The sequence below is a fragment of the Lutzomyia longipalpis genome, chromosome 1 (genome assembly GCF_024334085.1).
Source record: "Lutzomyia longipalpis isolate SR_M1_2022 chromosome 1, ASM2433408v1".
Classification (NCBI taxonomy): domain Eukaryota; kingdom Metazoa; phylum Arthropoda; class Insecta; order Diptera; family Psychodidae; genus Lutzomyia; species Lutzomyia longipalpis.
The window spans coordinates 40153763-40174630 of NC_074707.1; the positions used below are offsets into that span (position 1 = coordinate 40153763).

The 20868-nt window shown below is 33.6% G+C and overlaps 2 protein-coding genes across 4 annotated transcripts in view; one reads left to right on the forward strand and one right to left on the reverse strand.

Annotated features, from left to right (window-relative positions):
• LOC129787307 (DNA-binding protein RFX2) overlaps window positions 1-20868 on the reverse strand; it is an 865065-nt gene that overhangs the window by 583038 nt on the left and 261159 nt on the right. The gene's annotated exons all lie outside the window — the stretch shown is intronic.
• Window positions 1-20868, forward strand: part of LOC129787338 (protein roadkill) — a 137330-nt gene that overhangs the window by 40372 nt on the left and 76090 nt on the right. The window lies entirely within an intron of this gene.

Consider the following 20868-nt stretch of genomic DNA (forward strand, 5'->3'; position numbering starts at 1 on the left):
CTATGAACTCTCCGTATATGTATGTTTGATATAACATTTTAACAATGTTTTTAATCCATTAATGTTGAGTCTCATATTTCTTCCACGGTGGCGATGATTGACAACATTTAATGAGAGAACCTCTCTTGGTTTATTAGATTAAATGGGATTTTAAGGTTGGAATGTAGATCAAATTTCCCCATTATGACCTCTATTTCAATGCTCATCTTCGTCAACTTATGACCTTTTACACGTTGGATATTTTCCATCATCATTCAAAATTTATATTAATCAGCATTACTTGAACATTTCTCTCTCTCTCAATCGAAGGGCTTATTTATCCCAGCTAACACATAATAACTTTGACTTTACTTACTATTTATTAACGTTATAATAACGTTAGATTATCGTAAAAAATGGTCAGAATTTCGTCATTAGCTTACTAAATTCTAACGTCAGAATAACGTTATTATTTGGTAAGTAAAGTCAGTAAAAATTGAGGCATTTTTAGTCATTTTTCAGAAATCAAAGTTTTAGTCATTAAAACATTACAATTCTATTTGTAGATGATCAAAAAGCTATTAAAAGACGTGTTTGCTTTATTTACTTCAATTTTTTCGCTAAAATTCAATTTTTTGTGTAAACGTTGGAATATCGTCAGAAGTAAGTCATTAAAGGTCAGTGAGATGAAAAATCAATCATTTTTTCTATCATCAAAAACTAATTAAAATGGCATATAAATGCATTAAAATGATTGTTTGAAAGAGAGCAAATCGTTTTAGAAGCTTTTTTGACCAGAAGAATCTCATTTATTATATAAAAATATACTTTCAATTTCTTCCTTAACAACGTCAGTATACCGTAAGAAAGCACAAAATTTCTGACCCTCCATCAACTTTGGCCAAAATTTCTGCCGAAATCTCAACGTCAGAATACCGTAAGTATACTTACCCTCCACCAACCTTTGGTGTTGAGGAAGAGACAGAAAGAGAAAGACTGCGTGGGATATTTCTTTTTTGTATTTCTGCACTCTTCTTTTGACCTTTGACAGGCGTTTGTTTTGGTTTAGGTTTTTCACGATTTTCTCGAATAAATCAATAAAAATGAGCAAAATGATCAATGAAATCGTTAAAGGAGATCATAATGAGGGTGCGCCAGGTCTTGTTCATTAAGAAATTCGTCATTTATTGCCGCTATTTTAGTATTTCGCGCATGTCATATAACAATAGGGAAGAATGCTTATGCGGGTGACCAAGATTGTACGTAGGTGCCTTGGAAGACCATTTCAGAAATTCCCTAAGAGGAAACAAGCGTTCAAAAAGGGACATCCAAACGTAAGGAAATCCGCATAGAATTTCTTAAGATTCAAATGTAAACCTGTCGCGAGCACAAAATTAAGAATAATTAATCTGTTTTCTTTTCAATAAAAAAGATCACAAAAATATTTTTTTCTATTAGACCCATAAGATCATTTGATAGAAATGATTTTTATCAAATTCTTGCAATATTTTCCTACAATTTATTTCAAGTTTTTTTTTCTAGAATAAGAGAAAAAATACATTAACGTACATATAATGTATTGCATAAACTTTAATTGCCAAATCTCACATTTTTCTTTTCAAAATAAATATTTAAGGTCCTTAAAAACCCTAAATTATTCACAGGTAGGCAATTTAATTGCCCTTGTTTTGCAGTTTACAAGGGTTGCTCTCCTTATCTCTTAAATGTTTATTGCAGGCTTGCAGGTCATAATCCGTATAAGACAAAATGTATTAGGCTGTTTTCATTTTGGGTACACACTTTTAAAGAAATATTTCTGAGAAAATGGGTTCAGGTAAAAACTTGGTTTCCTTGAAGATTAAGTAATATTTAATTTGATCGCATTTAATATGTTTTCGTTTTACATAAAATAATTTACTGAAGCACACTTTGCTTTTTGATATACAAATATATGATATCTATTTAAAAAAAAAATATACCTAATAAAATTTATTAAAAAAAAAAGCTCTTTTTCCTCTACATTATATATCATTTTGTTCATTTTAACGTTTCGGCCAAATACAATATATGTGACAAAAATTTTTAAGCTACGAGATATGGCGTAGATTTAAGTGTCCGGAAGTATCAATAATTTTTATAGCGAAATTCAGGATATTTAATTGCCTTTGAATCAAGCCGGGTCAGCATTTTAAGCAATAGGAAGGATGTCTAAGACATTTTAAATAAGCAGTAAAGGCAAAGTCTATTTTCCATCATCAGAAATATTTCAAAAATTTTTATAAAAAATAATTAATTTTTAATGAAAGGTCCATTTTAGGTTCTTTTTGACTTATTTGCGACGGTAAAGTATTTCGGCATATAAATTTGAGATATAGAAAATTTCGAAAAAAAATTATAAATATTCCTTGTAAAATATACCATATTAATAAACATGGTATATTGGTAGGGAAATAGAGAAGACACCATTATCCTATGCTACCATGTATGCTAGAGAGAGAAATATGTTTGGGAAATTTTTTTTGAGATGCCATGTCAAAAATTTCCCTTTTTGGTCTCAAATTTTAAAGGTCAGTACAACGTAAGAAAAAGGTCAGAAATTTCTTCCAATAACGTTATTCTGACGGTGTACTGACTTTCAACGTGGGTCTTTTTTATTCCCCATTATCACGTAAAATGACTTATTTTTGACGAATAATCAACGTTATTCTAACGATCATTTTCGGCACATTAGACTTTATAATGACCTTTTGTGCCGACTGGGATCCTTGACACACCTTGGTTATTGTCTTTTACCGAAAAATCAATGTGGAATATTGTGCTGATTCTGATTTTAAATATTAATCATATTTGTATGAAATAACAAATAAAATTCCACGTGGAATTATTATATATGTATGTATGTAGCAAATATATTTCTTCATGTACAAAATGTTTCCCAAAAGACGGAAAAGCTTGGGTGTCATTCCTCCACCTTCCGGGATGATACGAAAAGCATCCGGTAGTTGGGGATGATGGCAAAAACCTTGGAAGTTATTCATCCCAACCAAGGCACTTCCCATCCCTTTTGGTCTTCTCCAACCAAAGCCACCTACACACACAGTCGCTGCTATGTGCGAGGGGTGAAAGCGAGTTTTCCATCTGGGTGGTGGTGAAGGCAATCGCGCTGGGGAAAAGCACCAGAGAGAGATAGCATGAGGAAAACAGTATAACGAGGGGTGAAAATGGATACACACGAGAGTGAATCCTCTTCGCATTCTCCAATCCATTTCATGGCACATTTTTTTTTCGTACAAACCACCCACCACCCCCGCAGTACTTGGCATTCAACCCACTTTGAAGGCTCTTTCTGTGTCCCTTGAGCCCTTGCCACACATAGCAGTATACAATTTTATAGACCTGCGCCTCGCATTAAGCGGGAAATTGTGATTTATCTCCTTTGTATCCACATCAAATCCATCTCTATGCTTCCAAGAAAATTATCATATATAAACACCAAAATTTTCTCTTCTTCTCCATTCCAAGGAACGCACAATCTCCCTTTCTTCAAATTCCATTCCCTCGGCAACAATGTACGTGCAAATTTTCTTTACTTCAAGGTAAAATCATCCCCCTCAAGGCTGTACAAATAAAATTTTAATACACCACGCGCAGAGACGAAGTGAGAAGAATTTTTTTTTGCAGTTCCCTCAGAATCCCCAAAGTGTCCGTAAATTGTGAATTTTAGAGACACCAAACCACCCCATGAAAAAAAAAACCTCCAAACACGAAGGGTTCACGGAATATACCCATCAATTGTGAAGCTGCCAAGTTTCAAATAAAAAAACATACATAGGCCCCTTTTTAAATCAACCCTCTCTCCGTTGAATATCTGCGCAACTCTCCATCACAGCAAAATTATACCACTCAACAATGATTCACACAGGAATATTGCTATGACCGAAAATTCACATTCGCATTCACTAAATGAGGTTAACCTCCACCCCTTTTCCAGGGAGGGATGGAGGAAAAAAAATAATCCCACAGAAGGGTTGGTTCACTGAACAATATTGAGCACTTGCGAGGGAAATGATGCCAAGTCGATACGGTTCTCTTTTTCAACTCCCAAATAAACCACAAAATGTCTCAACTTTGCCCGAGAAAGAGGGCATTCACTGTGACGCATTTGGGGTATAAAATGGGGTTCAGTCGGGGGTATATATAGCCAGGGTTTTTGAGGCCGTAGGGATAATAGCGGGGTGTTCCCGAGTAGTGGGGTGGTTTTCATGAAATGAGAAATGGTAGAAAGTTGGGATTCAATTTTCGGACATTAACCCCCCTACACTTAAAATTTAGATGACTTTCTAAACGGATGACTTGTTATTTGCTTGAATTTTACAAAACTCCAACGCAATGATATGGAGGATATGGGGTTAGTAGGGTGCTTTCGTATATAAAGCCAGAAATATTTAGGGCAAAAGGAATTTTCTAAAAGGTGGGGTTGTAGATGAATCACGTAATACTGGTTAAATGAACTGAAACGACAAGATGGTAGAATGAAGTTGCTTTTTGATTGAATATTTTAAAGGAATGATTCTAGTTCAAATGTGGTACCTTTTTTGAATTTTTTGCAAGGAATTTTTCAAAATTTGATGGAAAAGAAGAAAAGTGGAAAGAAATGAGAAGAATTGAAGCAAGGGCGCAGAAACGGCAAGCTACAGGGGGCTTGAACCCACTACTCTGAGGAGGAATGACCAATTATCTGGCTGTGATTAGGCTTTTGAGCTTTTTGAGCTTATAGTGGTAATGACCTCTTTTCCAACACTGATATCTTCCAATTGGAAACATTTTGGAATTCCAAAAGCAACTAAATTCCTTTTGAATTGATGTTGATCCCCTAAAGTTATTTATTGTTGTTGTGAAAATTGTTTAGTGAACTGAAGTGAATTACATATTGAGAAATTTAATTTTCCTTCCGTTTCCACCATCCCCATGGGATATTCCTTGTTTTTTGGGTTGGTATATTGCCCTGTTTCCATCTCGTCCCTCTGCGGTATATCCCAGGTGGAAGTTTCCTCCCTCTCTCTCTCTCTTGCTCTCTCTCTATAGTTAGTTGGGAAAAGGGGGCTAGAATGATATCAATGTGTGTATCTGTATCTAAAAACACATAAAATATACATAACGCCATAAAATGTATGTAGGATGGTGTATAAGAGAGAAGTAACACAAAAGGTGAAGGAAAATTGCGTTTCGTCCCCCGGTTTCGTTCTCAGAATGTGAAGCCCGGAAGTGGGTGAATGTGCGTATGAATTTTCACATTTCTCTCTATATATAATGGGTGATGAGGGGCTAAATGATTGTATTCGACGTTATATTTTGTACATTTAACTACACAACTATGTATGTACACCTACCTACACACATAATGTTCAGAAGATATTTTGGGGAGGATTTACCGTCCTAGATAGAAAAAAAAGTGCTGTGTGAGGGTTTCTTTTTCCAATTCTTGTCAGGTATTATTGTTCTCGGTGAACTCATCCTTGATGAAAAATGACAAAACATTCTTCGTTTGATGGGGAAAATTTCCAAAAAGAAGGGGAGAGATGGTTGAATTTTTGGGATGAATAGATTCAGTTGGGATATACATTTATTTCCCCTTTGAGAATTTTGGGGGATTTTAGATTTTGATATTATCTTGATAAATGCGGTTAAGGAACCATGAATGGCTGAATAGGATTTACCGTTTAGTTTAGGGATTTTGGTTTGAGTTACCCGATTATTTTTCACACAAAAGCTTGGTCAAGCAGAAGACAAATCTTCTAAACCGGGAATTCTAAGAAATATTTTTGTCTTATGCCTTCTTTGAATTTGTTTCGCATTGAATACCTTTAGGGGCATTTTGGTGGTAGGTAGGTATCTACTAATACAATCCTTCAAATTAACTTGAGGAGTTAAATTAAATTTAAGAATAATATTGCGAAATATTGCGAGTAGTTAAGTAGGGATTCAGGCCTCCCCGATGACTCATAGCATTAATGACGTCACAGGTCTCGGCTCGTGTGAGTCATAATGTTGTGGAAGGTCAGTGATTTGTTGTGACGTCATAGCGACGGGGAAATTGAGCGAGGTCAGTGCCGTGACGTTGTTTTTGAGGAAGGTCAGTGATTTGTGGTGACGTCATGTGGTGGACGCCATCTTGAAAATTTTATTTTGTCGGCCATTTTGAATTACGTCATGTTTTTGTCGGCCATTTTGAATTACGTCATGTTTTTGTCGGCCATTTTGTATGATGTCACATTTTAGCCGCCATATTGAATTTTATCCCGCCATTTTGAATTTAATCCGCCATTTTGAATTATGATTTTTATATTTCGCCATATTGGATTTGACTGCCATATTGTTTTTTGGTCCTCCATCTTTGTTTTAGTCCGCCATCTTTGTTAACCTGGATTTTGTCGGCAGACAGTCTGCCGACAAAATCCAGAATATCTTATTATAACCTGGATTTTGTCGGCAGACAAAATCCAGAATATCTTAATATAACCTGGATTTTGTCTGCCGACAAAATCCAGAATATCTTATTATAACCAGGATTTTGTCTGCCGACAAAATCCAGAATATCTTATTATAACCAGGATTTTGTCTGCCGACAAAATCCAGAATATCTTAATATAACCTGGATTTTGTCTGCCGACAAAATCCAGAATATCTTAATATAACCTGGATTTTGTCGGCAGACAAAATCCAGAATATCTTAATATAACCTGGATTTTGTCGGCAGACAAAATCCAGAATATCTTATTATAACCAGGATTTTGTCTGCCGACAAAATCCAGAATATCTTATTATAACCAGGATTTTGTCTGCCGACAAAATCCAGAATATCTTATTATAACCAGGATTTTGTCTGCCGACAAAATCCAGAATATCTTATTTTAACCAGGATTTTGTCTGCCGACAAAATCCAGAATATCTTAATATAACCTGGATTTTGTCGGCAGACAAAATCCAGAATATCTTATTATAACCAGGATTTTGTCTGCCGACAAAATCCAGAATATCTTAATATAACCTGGATTTTGTCGGCAGACAAAATCCAGAATATCTTATTATAACCAGGATTTTGTCTGCCGACAAAATCCAGAATATCTTATTATAACCAGGATTTTGTCGGCAGACAAAATCCAGAATATCTTATTATAACCTGGATTTTGTCTGCCGACAAAATACAGAATATCTTATTATAACCAGGATTTTGTCTGCCGACAAAATCCAGAATATCTTATTATAACCAGGATTTTGTCTGCCGACAAAATCCAGAATATCTTATTATAACCAGGATTTTGTCGGCAGACAAAATCCAGAATATCTTAATATAACCTGGATTTTGTCGGCAGACAAAATCCAGAATATCTTATTATAACCAGGATTTTGTCTGCCGACAAAATCCAGAATATCTTATTATAACCAGGATTTTGTCTGCCGAAAAAATCCAGAATATCTTATTATAACCAGGATTTTGTCTGCCGACAAAATCCAGAATATCTTATTATAACCAGGATTTTGTCTGCCGACAAAATCCAGAATATCTTATTATAACCAGGATTTTGTCTGCCGACAAAATCCAGAATATCTTATTATAACCAGGATTTTGTCTGCCGACAAAATCCAGAATATCTTATTATAACCAGGATTTTGTCGGCAGACAAAATCCAGAATATCTTAATATAACCTGGATTTTGTCGGCAGACAAAATCCAGAATATCTTATTATAACCAGGATTTTGTCTGCCGACAAAATCCAGAATATCTTATTATAACCAGGATTTTGTCTGCCGACAAAATCCAGAATATCTTATTTTAACCAGGATTTTGTCTGCCGACAAAATCCAGAATATCTTAATATAACCTGGATTTTGTCGGCAGACAAAATCCAGAATATCTTATTATAACCAGGATTTTGTCTGCCGACAAAATCCAGAATATCTTATTATAACCAGGATTTTGTCTGCCGACAAAATCCAGAATATCTTATTATAACCAGGATTTTGTCTGCCGACAAAATCCAGAATATCTTAATATAACCTGGATTTTGTCTGCCGACAAAATCCAGAATATCTTATTATAACCAGGATTTTGTCTGCCGACAAAATCCAGAATATCTTATTATAACCAGGATTTTGTCTGCCGACAAAATCCAGGTTAACAAAGATGGCGGACTAAAACAAAGATGGAGGACCAAAAAACAATATGGCAGTCAAATCCAATATGGCGAAATATAAAAATCATAATTCAAAATGGCGGATTAAATTCAAAATGGCGGGATAAAATTCAATATGGCGGCTAAAATGTGACATCATACAAAATGGCCGACAAAAACATGACGTAATTCAAAATGGCCGACAAAATCATGACGTAATTCAAAATGGCCGACAAAATAAAATTTTCAAGGTGGCGTCCACCACATGACGTCACAACAAATCACTGACCTTCCACAACATTATGACTCACACGAGCCGAGACCTGTGACGTCATTAATGCTATGAGTCATCGGGGAGGCCTGAATCCCTACTTAACTACTATTGCGTCAGATACAATTTTGCGTCTTCTACATTGATCCAATATTAATAGAGGTATACTACCAAATTACGCCTAAAGGTATGCAATAAATAATTTATCAATATCAATTATTTTATGGCTTCACAATGTACTTGTTCATGTTGAAAGAAGCAATCAAGTATTTACAACTGTCAAATGGAAATGTAACAAAATAGAATAAAATGTGTATTATACCAGAAATAGACCATGAACAGGTGGGTCTAGTACACCTCATTCCTTCTTATTCCACCTACATATTCTTCCTCATTTTCACTCTTCTTCCTTAACCATTTGCTGACGTAATCTAAAGTGAAAGATGTGAGAGACATTTTTGTATGGGAAGAGAAGAGAGACCCTGAAGAGAAAGATAAACATTTTGTTCGATATGCAAGAGGGAGGGAGTGATATTAAACTTTTTTGCCTTTCCCTTTGGAAAAGGCACTCACTCTCTGCATGGGATTTTATTGGAATCTCTCATACCATCAATGCCTTTTTCCACCTCGCCCTATGTGAGGACAAATGAAATTGCCGAAGAACCCACATCAAAATGAAGAAAGTTTTCCTTCTAGAAAGCTTTTATCCTATTTGTCTGACTTTGATGGGGCATTGTAGAAGGGAGGGGGCGAAAGAGCAAAAGAGAATCTCTTGACACACAAGAGGAAAATACTTTAATGATTGGAGTAAACAATTAGGATGAGGTTTGAGAGCTATTGTTGATGTGCTTATTTAATATATGTTTTTGAATTCTTTCACTAAATTGTTAAGTTTTTGTGTATATTTGCTTAACAAATTGACTTTTTTTTTAAGTGAATTCTTAAACTTTAGTGCAAATAAATTAAATACTAATTTAATAAATTCCTTTATTAGGAATTTATAGATTTATATTAAAAGATTATTGTATTTAATTTGAGGTAGAAAAACTTTAAATTTTGTCTAATAACTTGTACAGGGAGTTCAAGAAAGTTTCCTGGAATAGAATAAAATTTATTCTGCCCTTTGCAGACTAGTGCTTAGGGCAAGTTTCCTGGATGTAGTGAGATTTATAGAAAAAAATTCTTTCTTTGAAGGAACTTTAATTTTAAATTCATTAAAATTATTATTAAATTATAAATTGTTTAAAGTTCATTATGCATCATGATTGATAAATAAATAGATAAATTTTTTAAAGTCTCTCACAAACTTTCAAACCTAATCACGAATGTTTTTTTTCTCTCTAAAAATAATGAACCTCAATTTATAATTTAAAATTTCTATAAAATTTCTTTTGCATTCTTTCCAATTGAATTTAACAAGCATTTTGCCACTTTTTTATTGATCTTTTTTCCTCACAAAACATACGATGTCTCCATATGCCTTTATGCATATGCGGTCACCAACAAAAATCTCACAATGAAATAGAGGTGTAACTGGAGTTACGCGAATTCACTTTCTAAATAATGAAAAGTTAATTTTTAATGCACTCACAATCTATATATTTGTATGTATGCATATATACCTACAAAAAGGCCTATCTCTCTATAGAGTGAAACCATGTGAAAAGTGATACTCTCTTCTGTACGTGAATTTTCCCTCCTTACGCAAAAATGGTGAAACTTTCGATTACAATTTACACAAAGGAAAAAGTACTCACATAGAGCATTATGAATAAATTGGTGGAGAGTTTCCAATGTGGAGTCACAAATCCAGCCAGCAGCACTCTCTCATTTTCATCACATCATCTGTGTGCAATCTCCACCTTCACTTTGCGAATAAAAAAAGTTTTTTCTTTTTTTAAATAAAAAGAGAAAAGTCACGATGTCATTTTTCAATTGATAAAAAAAAAAAAATATCTCCTGTGGCTGTTATTTTTTTTTTCGAGAGTATAAAGAAAAATGCTCTTCTTTTTTTGTCTTCTTCTGTACCTCCTCCCTTCTTGCTGGCTGTATTTTTCACACAACCTATGGCATCTTATATACCATTTAAACGTGCATATTTGGTTCATTTCACTCCTTATACAAACATTTTGAGCAATAACTTCTCAACTCTTGTGTTGGGGCATTTTAACCATTGCGCGCGCGAAACATGACATGAAAGTAAAGTAGATTTTAAACATAGTCATGTTTTCCGTATGATGTGTCACGTGTGTGAAAATTAGTTGGTATACCACAATCGTGACATACCAAGTATTGTAATCATCGGAAAAACCGACCACCTCAGATCGGGCTCAAACTTCGTATAAGCACGTTTTAGACATCCCACATTACGAAAATGGTGGTGGAAAATTTTTGATCCGGCCGGCCTGCCGTCCGGTGGCCCAAACTTTGGCTTATAGCTCAAGAACAGTAACAGATAAAGACTTCCGGTTTGAAGTTTTGTATAGAAATGTGGGTGTAAAATTTCATTTTTTCGCATTTTTAAAATCCAAGATGGCCGCCGTCCGCCATTTTGAACTATCGTCAACCACTTCCCTTATAGTTAGAGGTCTGAAATTTTAGTATGTTTTAGTGCTCAGTGAGACGTTTTCATCGATAACTCATACTTGAAAATCGGTCAAGCCGTTTAGCAAATATGGCGGTTTAAAGCAAAAAGTGTTTTTTCAATATAACTAGAGAACGGCTTGACCGATTTTGACCATCTTGGTATCAAATGAAAGGTATTGAAAAGCCCTACAACTGTCTAGAACATTTCAAGTTCCAGAAATGTCCGCAAGAGGCGCTAAAATCGAAAACAAAAATTGCCTAACTTAAAGGGGCAATATCTCCGAACATCTGTTATCGTTTTCCTTTAAATTTTGATATGTTGTAGCCTGACTCAATATCTATCACCAGTCCGAAAATGAAGAAAATCTATGTCGCCGTTTAGAAGATATAGCCATTTGAAAATTTCTGGAATTTGAAAAGTTCTAAGAGCTATATCTCCTGCACTGCTTGACCGATTTTGCTCATCTTAGTATCAAATTAAAGGGTTTACAAAACTCTACAACTTTTTAGAACATCAGAAACCTCTAGAATCATTCCCTGAGGACAAAAAGTGCAAAAAACTGTTTTGATCAAACAAATAACCGCCATTTTGTGTTCTGGAGGTGACCTTGAAATGTATCGAAATATATGTCAGATTATAGCTTATTTCAATAGCTTTCCATAACTAGTCAAGAAATTTCTGTAGGTCTAATAGAACTAAAGATATAATCATTTTAATCTGTCAAATTGCTAAATTTTACAAAAAATAGACTTTGCCTACTAATACTACTCACAAATTAAATTACAACGCATAGACTGACCCATCCGCGTTGTGGTATACCAACTTTAATAACTGGACGCGTTATGATTGACTTTCTATTGGAATATTATCACTCACAGGGTGTAATGGGGAGAGATTATTAAGAAAAATATTATGGGAAAAGTTTTGTAGTGCGTTTTTACCTCCGCATTTCGCTTTTTAGAAAATTCACATTGATGCCTTCGAGTGTTAGCAATCTCTTTTACCAACAAGTGAGAGTGAGAGAGAAATGATACTTTTCTTATGCCAGACAATAAAGCAAAATATCATGATTGGCATTTTATACTTTCCCTTTTTTCATACAACCAACGTCTGTCTTTATTATTTTTCATCAATTCCTTATTTTTCTCAATAAAAAATCATCACCATTTTTGTAAAATATATTTTCGCAACATTTCATCATTTTGTTACTGTTGTGTCCCAATGGAAGATTTATTGCATAACAGATGCTCTTGTGTATGCTCATGATAAAATTAATCAATATTTGCAACAAATGTGTTTACCAATGTTACACAAAACTTTTTGCAATTTGTGCAACGATGCAATAGTGATAGAGAGATATTGGAGAAATTGAAGTTGGGGACTTTTTTTCACTTTTTTCGCAGACTTTGAAATGCGAAAACTTGAATAGAATATTGTATGATTTGTATTCTTCTTATAGGTATGATAGATTTTCAGAATTAAGTCCAGAAGTTTTTGTTTCTTAGACATTGGAGTTCCTTCTTGGCAATTTATTTGGTTAGGGGAAACTGGGGTAATTCGGTGAATTTTTGGGAGATAATTTTTCCTGAGTTCCATGGAAATATTTGAGATTTCCCATGACGACTATCTTATAGGAAATTTTCCGGGCTACAACTTTGTCTCAGACGATTTTTCTCTATCTCAATGGGAAAATGCTTTTTCAGACCATTTTCCAAACCCTTCCAAATTTGCCTGTTCCAAAAATCCTGGGGTAAAACGGTTAATTGCGTTTTTTTGTTCGCTAATCTTAATTTAATGAAATTATTTTAGCAAGGCACTATAATATCTATTGAGAATGAGAGATTTGTGTACCAATTAAAACTTTTTTTTAATAAAAAAAAATACAAAAAATTAAAAAAGGGTTAAATTTAAGAAATTGCCTTTTTTATTTTTTTAGTTTATAAAAATTGGTACCTAATAGTAAGTGATTAAACATCCCAAATTGTATATAATAGTTATAGTAATTAAGGGAAATTATTTTTTCAAAAATTTAAAAAGTTATTTAAAAAAAAAAAACACCAAATTCACCATTTTGCCCCAAGCGGTACTTTTTACTATCAGTGTTTTACGGGAAAACTCGGAAAATTTTTTCGTAAAATTCAGATTAGATTCGTGTTTAGCAATAGTTACTCTGTCTAAAAATGCATTTGGATCAAAAATATTGCAGAGAATTTCGCCAAAACTGAATTTGTAGTTGAGTGGTCAGAGTAACTTTGAGGTTCGAAAAATTTGTTTTTCAAATAAAAGCCAAAATATTGGATCAATTATTATGAAACTTTCTAGGTTTAGGCAGGGGTATAAAGTGCAACTGCTGACAAAATTAGACAGATTAGCTCTCACTGCTTCTTGAGTTATTAATTTTTATTTTTTTTTCAAATTCACCATTTTACCCCAGTTACCCCTACCTATATTATTCCAAATTTAATCACTTTTTTTTGACTTGAATCACTTGAATTGATTACCTGCCTTTTAAGCTTTTACTTCTTAATCTGAACCGTTTCAGGACTAAAACCAATTAACTTTTTAATGATTGAATTAAGTACCTATTTTTAAGGCTTTTGCTCGTCAATCTAAACCTTTTGAGATGTAAAATCGAATACTTTTTTTTATGATTAAGCTTGAATTTAGGTCTCTTGCTCCTCAATCTTAGCCTTGTTCTGCTAAAGTAGTAAAATCAAAACCGTTTCTACTTCGAGAAGGACGATTTTTATAATGAAAAATGACCTCTATTTGCCACCAAAACTATCAAATCATCCATTCATATTTGATTTCTTTCTTTAAATCTCTCACTCTCAATAATTTAATATACAGAGACATTCACCTGATGACCATGGTCGTCTACCAGACACTGATAAATGCATTGCAATCAATAACACTGAGGATATATAACTAAAACCTCAATGAGCGCATGGTGCCCAAAAGAAGAAGAAAAAAGTGCCCAACTCACTGAGGGACCACTTTTACCGAAATTAATAAAAATGAAGACACTTTCTAAACTTTTTCCAAGGCATCGCAAAGAGTAATTTTCTCCTTGGGAAGCTGTGTGTGAGCGCAAAAAGACCTTCTTCAACGGACATGCTATGCTCCCCATCATTATCACCAACTTCACATCGTATTGCTCACTCTCTCTGTCGTACTTTTATCTCATAAATGGGATAAAAGCACGTCTCCCTGTCTACGTGGTACACCCGCCCCCTCAACATAGATTGCGTATAATTTATAACATCTCTAAGCATTAACCATCATTTATCACATCTTTCCCCAACAAACCACAACAATGGCTTTAAATGAAAAGATGAAGAGCGAAGGGTGTCCCCATCGTACCATTGAAAATGTGTGGATGATCTTAAGAGAGGATGTTGTGAAAAATACAAATGACAAACCCTCCCAATGGGGATAAAGTGTTGGGTTAAATAATAACATGGAATCATCCTTCAGAGTGTTTCACTTCACTTTATCCTGTCTACGTTATGTATATAAATAAAAGACACCGTAGGATGGGTAATTATAATGGGAGAGATATCGATGATCAAATAGGGTCACAGTCACCGTGATTAAATCATCAATGTATACAGCGGGGACAGAAAATTGAACAATGAGTACTGCCCAATATACCTTGGAAACTTTCTCACTCCTACATACAATCTCAAAAAAAAAAAAACTGTTACAAATCACTTTTGTACATAATACATACACATTAGAGGCACAAGTTGGTCATTGTCTTTCACATTGAGGTGCCATTGAATGGAAATTGTTGTGAAAAACTGTGATGATATGAAGGAAATGTTCTCATTTTTCTATTCACCTCTCCATCTCTCACTTTCCCTCCCCGCTGAATCAATGTTTTTCCATATTATTACTACAGCACAGATCTCTCTCAGCGCTCTTTTTTTTCCACGAAAAAAAAAGCCCCCTAGCTAAAATATATACGTATGTGGGAAGTAACTTATGTATATTGACAGTTTACAAAATAGATCAATTTAAAAGCCAGACACTTTGAGGATAGAAAAAAGAAGTATAAGACGCGAGGTAGATGAAGAGTCTGTGTCTCTTTTTTTGTGTGTAAAACTGTGGCTGACATTATACACCAGGCGTCTCCATCACCACCTGGCGTCTCCATTGAGGCAAAACAAGAACAAGGTATACACAAATGCCAAGGGGTGGTGAATTAACTTTAAACTAATACGGAAATTTTGGATTTTAATTGTTGTCTTTGCTTCAAATTCGTTAATGAAAATTTTGAATCATAGTTTTGATAGACTTAATACTTACATAAGTCTTGATTCATATTAAAACTTTTTAAAGATAAATAGATCAGACGGAATCGGAGCTAAATGCATTTTTCGATGATTTTTAGCCTGACCTAACCTGAAAGCCTGATCCTAAAAACTTAAACTCACTATAAGAAGCCCAGGCCTAGCTTAAATAAGTTAAAGAAAGTTAAAAAAAACTTAGGCTTGATTGAAATAAATTAGGCTTGGCTTTTAAAACTTAGGTCTAGCTTAAAAACAACTTAGGCTTAGCTTTAAAAAAAACTTAGGTCTGGCTTATGAAAGTTAGACCTAGCTTAAGAAACTCAGGCCGAACTAGTTTGAAAATTTCACCCTATTTCACTATTTTATGAGCCAAGGGCTTGGCTTATAACCTAGAATCTAGGTCTGCTGATACAATATAATGAAAAGAAAAGTTTTTTTTTATAAAATTAAAATTGACAGATTTAATTGTAAATTCACAAATGTTATGCAAACGTCCTCATCATGGAGCGAAGTCTTCAGTTGGATTACTTATTAGCCTTCACACGTGAGGATTTCTCTAAACTGCCACAATCTGTGAAAACAAAACGTGGTATTTTGTAATGGATAGACTTGAAAAATCAAGATGAAAAACCCACACAATCTGAATTTTCATTATTTTTTTTCCCTTCCATTTGCATTGAATTTTTCACATCTCATGGCATATATAGGTAGTGGGGAGTGAGAGGTGTGTGCACATCGTCAAGGGAGAAATCAATATTAATCCCACACAATACAATGTCACATACGTAAAGCATAAGTGAATTGTGATTTTTTTTCCTACTCGTATGCTCTATGTTTCAAACTCATCTTCTTTTCAGAGTATACGTGGTGTGACATGAGGAAAACTGACAAATTAATTTTCATTGCCATCCAAAGGCAGAAGAGCACAACAATAGCGCACACAATTGCGAGTGAAACTTGTAATTTTGTGAAACTGACAATTGCTATTTCACCTTCTAACTGCAAACGAGGAAATTCCCTTCTTTTTTTCCAAATCATGTTTTTGCAATGAATATAATTTTTATAAATAAAAAAAAAAGTGTGAGCATCGCAATTTGCAATGTGGGAGAAGAATAGCCCTCAAAATTGTCATTTCTGTTTATGACACGATGGGAAGCATTATACATAATATTTAGCATAATTAGCATTAATACGAAATTATCACGAAAACATCTAAGTACATACAAACATCAAACACAGTATGATCACACACAACTCTATACCTCACTCATCTTGCCCTGGCTCAATTGGCAATGTGTCCATCAATGAAATTACATAAACATCGCGCACCACATGCTCTTTCTCACTTCCTGGTCCTTGGAATGACGACAAACTTACTTTACAAAGTGAGAAGTTAGAAAAAAAAAACGTAAAACATAGCATACTACACACAGTTGAGCATCAATGCTACATTAAAAATATACCTACCCTTCAAAATACACACCATGAGTCAACATATACAGTTTGTTGTGTGTATGTAATTAATAAATTATATACGCATACATTGAAATAAATTAGCAATTTACACATTTCATCCAAATGAGTGTGTGAAACATATATTCGTCATTTAAAATCTCATCAACTATCATTCGACACCATAACGCGGAAAACCTTACAAAAATTCGCATCAACAATTTATGCAAAAAGAAAATATCCGCATGGAGATTCCACATGATCGTAAGAGCTTAGAATTGTTCAAGCTTTTTGATGTGTTGTATAGATATGTGAAAATCGATTTTTGTTTAGTTAAAATTGGGTGGTAATCCAGAAGATGATTGAAAGTAAAGGCGTGGATTTTTCGACTTCTTTTCATTAAGATTTATGCAAGGATTTATAAGAATAATGAAGGATATTTTGAAATAAATTCATGGAAAAGCTCAAAAATTGAGCTTTTTGTATTTTTATTATAAATTTTCTGTATTGTGTTGAAAAAAGTCCCTGCTAAGTCATTTTGTACGTTATTTCACATAGGCATAGCCAGAAAACTATTCAAAGAGAAGCTGTAGAAAGCTTTTTTAAGGACATTGAAATTGGATTAAGTAGAACGACTTATATGTATGTCGAGGTTTATGAAAATCGGGTTTTCTTTAACGTTTTAACGAATATTGCTTTCGAATTAGCAGCTTTTCACAATTTGTTTATGAAATTCTAACGTTGAACCTCGTTCAACGAGTCTTTTCTAACGAATGATGTCTTTTTTTTAACCTTTCTTATTTTTTCTGATATTTAATGTTTCTTTTCGAACATTTAACGTTTCATTCAAATTTGACATTTTTTTTATAACTTTTGACGTTTCTGTCCTAAAATTTGACATTTAATATTTAACACTTGGTATTTAAAATAACATTTAATAGATTTTTTAACTTTCGAAACTCGTTAATATTTTTCATGAATTTTTCAGCATGGAAATAATCAGTTTTGTTTTTACGACTAATAGAAACTTAAAATATATTAAGGGTTTTGAGACACAATATCTTCCTTGGTTACGCCACTGTTATCTCCTAAAGCGCCATGTTTTAACTTTTTTTTTTTTTTTCAAATTTTTCATCAAGTTATAAAAACCTTAAGGTTTAATCTGACATTGATAACGATAGTGGGATTGAAAGACAAATTTAACATTTTTTTCCCACTCTTCAACAACATTGTATTTGTTCATAAATATGGGAATTGCAAAATATGAAAAACTAGCTATCTTCCCCATAAGTGTGCAAAGAGGTGATATCACATATAATTCCCATGTACTTCCTTTAATTGGTTGTTTGACTCATATTAGTTTGTGATTCTCTTTCTCTTTCACGTCCATTTGTGTGAAATTTGCTGTGCAAAGTGGGTCAAGAAAGAACTAACATACCTTGAAATGCTTATATACAACGAGGAGACCCTCTGCCCTTGTCCAAAAACTTCTTTGTTACTAATATGCATTCAACTCCAGACTGATTCTCTCTGTCTCTAGTTTTTTTCTTCTTCTCTCTTCACTTTTTTTTAACTCACATAAGAAGCATTGATAAAAAGAATTATAAATTAATAATGAACAGACAACATAGTAATTTAATATGAATTGTCTTGCATTGGGTTACGGGTGAAACAACAATTCACTTTGGGGGCTTTTCATTTATACTAAACTTGTGAACCTTTAACAATTTTTTTCCATTCCAAAAGACCCCGTGCATTTATCATGCGTTAGATGAATGGAAAAGGTAGTATGATTGTCGCGCTTTTGAAAATTAATAATATATTTAGTAACCTACCTAAATTTATAGGGACACTACATACTTTTGTATTGAATATACATAAAATTGGTAAAGTTCAATTTAATTGGACGTTATTTTAAAAATAAACACACACGGTGCGAAAAAGAATTTTGAGTTCACAGTCGAAGAGAGGTGTTGATAAAATATTGTTGGAGAAGTATAAACAGCAAATGGGATTGGCTTTTGTTTCTGCGCGACCTTAAACTAAATCTACATAATTTGTCTGTGAGATTTAAATATTATTTCTTACAAAACTATAAATACGTATTATTTAGAAAATGTGGTGTATAACCAATGTTGAATTTGCACTCAACTTATTTTGTCTTGTGTGCAGCTTTGAACGTTTTTTTTGTTCAACATAAAACAAATATGTTGTGTGTGAAAAAAATTCCTTGTAGAAAATTTTTATCCATACGATAATAAAAAGAAACACATACCGCGCACAGAGACAAGCGTGTAAATATTTTATCGTGCATGAATTCTGAGGTATATATCTACAGAGCAGAAAATGTTTGAGAAGCGCGCGCAAAAGGTTTCAAGTTGCATGATTTAGTGTATTTTTAAGGGGTCACAACGCGCAGTCAAAAATTTTCAACGTAGGTGTTCAATAATAAGCGCAAAATTTCGAAATTATTCCCATTTCAGTGCTCTCTCGTTGGATGGAGAGCGCGCGAGGTACAGTGTGTACCACCTATATGATTTTCAGGCTCATTTTCATTGCTGCTTTTTCTGTATTTATTTATGTCTGTCGTGCAACATAATTTCTTTTCTTCACCACAGAGGCACATTCCATTGAATTAAAGTTAAATTTATTAATTTGATCACAGAGATAATAAATTTCTCGTTGGGTAGTTTCTTTATGCCTTGCGTTGTGAAATTGCAATGTACTCTGGGGCAATTTGGCAAGTGATATCCCTGCGTGCAATGTCGATAAACACACCATACTGCCTGTGTAGCATGTCTCAAAAATTGACGGGAGTTGAAATACAAAATTCATTGAAATTAATATAGAAATGATAATAAAGAGACACTTGACATAGTTTTCTTTGAACAATTCTTAAAATTTTGTAAGTAATACAGTTAAAACTTGAAAGCTTTTGGTTGGGAGCTTTAGCATAAATTGGTCATTTTTGACATGAAAATTTGGGCAAGTAGTCCATAGTTACTCGAAGAACATTTGCCGATGACTTTTTTTGTTTTTATAATTTGTTATATTATTTTTACCCTGAAGATTTAAATTCATTTATTAGGAGACTTATTTTAAAAATCAAAATCCGTCTATGAATCTTTCAAAACATATATCAAATGTTTCATAGAAGATCACAGGAAATGAAACAAAATCAGTAAACATTCCTGTATGCCGTCCTATGAAACATTTAAAAAATGTTTCAGATCTCTCTCGTCAGATTTTGGTTTCTGAAACATAATGGTTTCTCAAAAATTAACCCTTTAACGTTCTATGGGTCGATCCAAACATGAAACATTTGATTTTTCCCAATTTTAATTCATAAATCAAGAACTGTGATAAAGAGGACGCATGTTTCATGTCGACGCAAAGGGTTAAAACAGTTTTAAAAAAATTTCAATTCCGCAAATTTTCATGGGTTTTAGCATCAAAAATAAACAAGTTATGCTAAGACTCCCATCTATTAGTTCTAAACAAGTTATAAGACGTTTTATAGCTAAAATAATCAATTAAATGGAAATCAATTAAAACAAACTTCAACGATTTTCAAAGATTCGTTCTGTTTTAGAAGAAATCTCCACAGAAATGAGGAGCACCGGAAATGAAATGCATATAAAGAAATAATTTTCATTTCCTTATTTTCTCATTTGTGTACGGTACGTTGTACTTATACAATGTATAAAGTGAAAACATGAGAGTCCATACCATCAGTATGTGGTCTAGAAAGGCTATGCTAAAATGCTGAAAAGTAAAGCTTGTAAAATGAAAAATTAATTGAACACTTTATAATCCGTTTGGGTTATTTGGCGGGACGGAGCAAGAGGTGAGACGTGATTTAGTTAATTGGTGTCTGGAAGTTTGTTTTCAAAATGTATTTAATGGTTTTATTTAAAATGAAAAAAAGAGAGTATAAACATTACGTAATTTCCTATTTAAGCCACACCGAAGTGCATAGTCTTGAGTGTGTGAGCGAGAAAAATGCCCATTTAAGTGTTTTTCTCACTCACCTGTGTGCTGTATATATATTTTCCACAATATTATTGATGTATTCTGTCAAATACATTGGTATACAGAGCTTTGCCGTG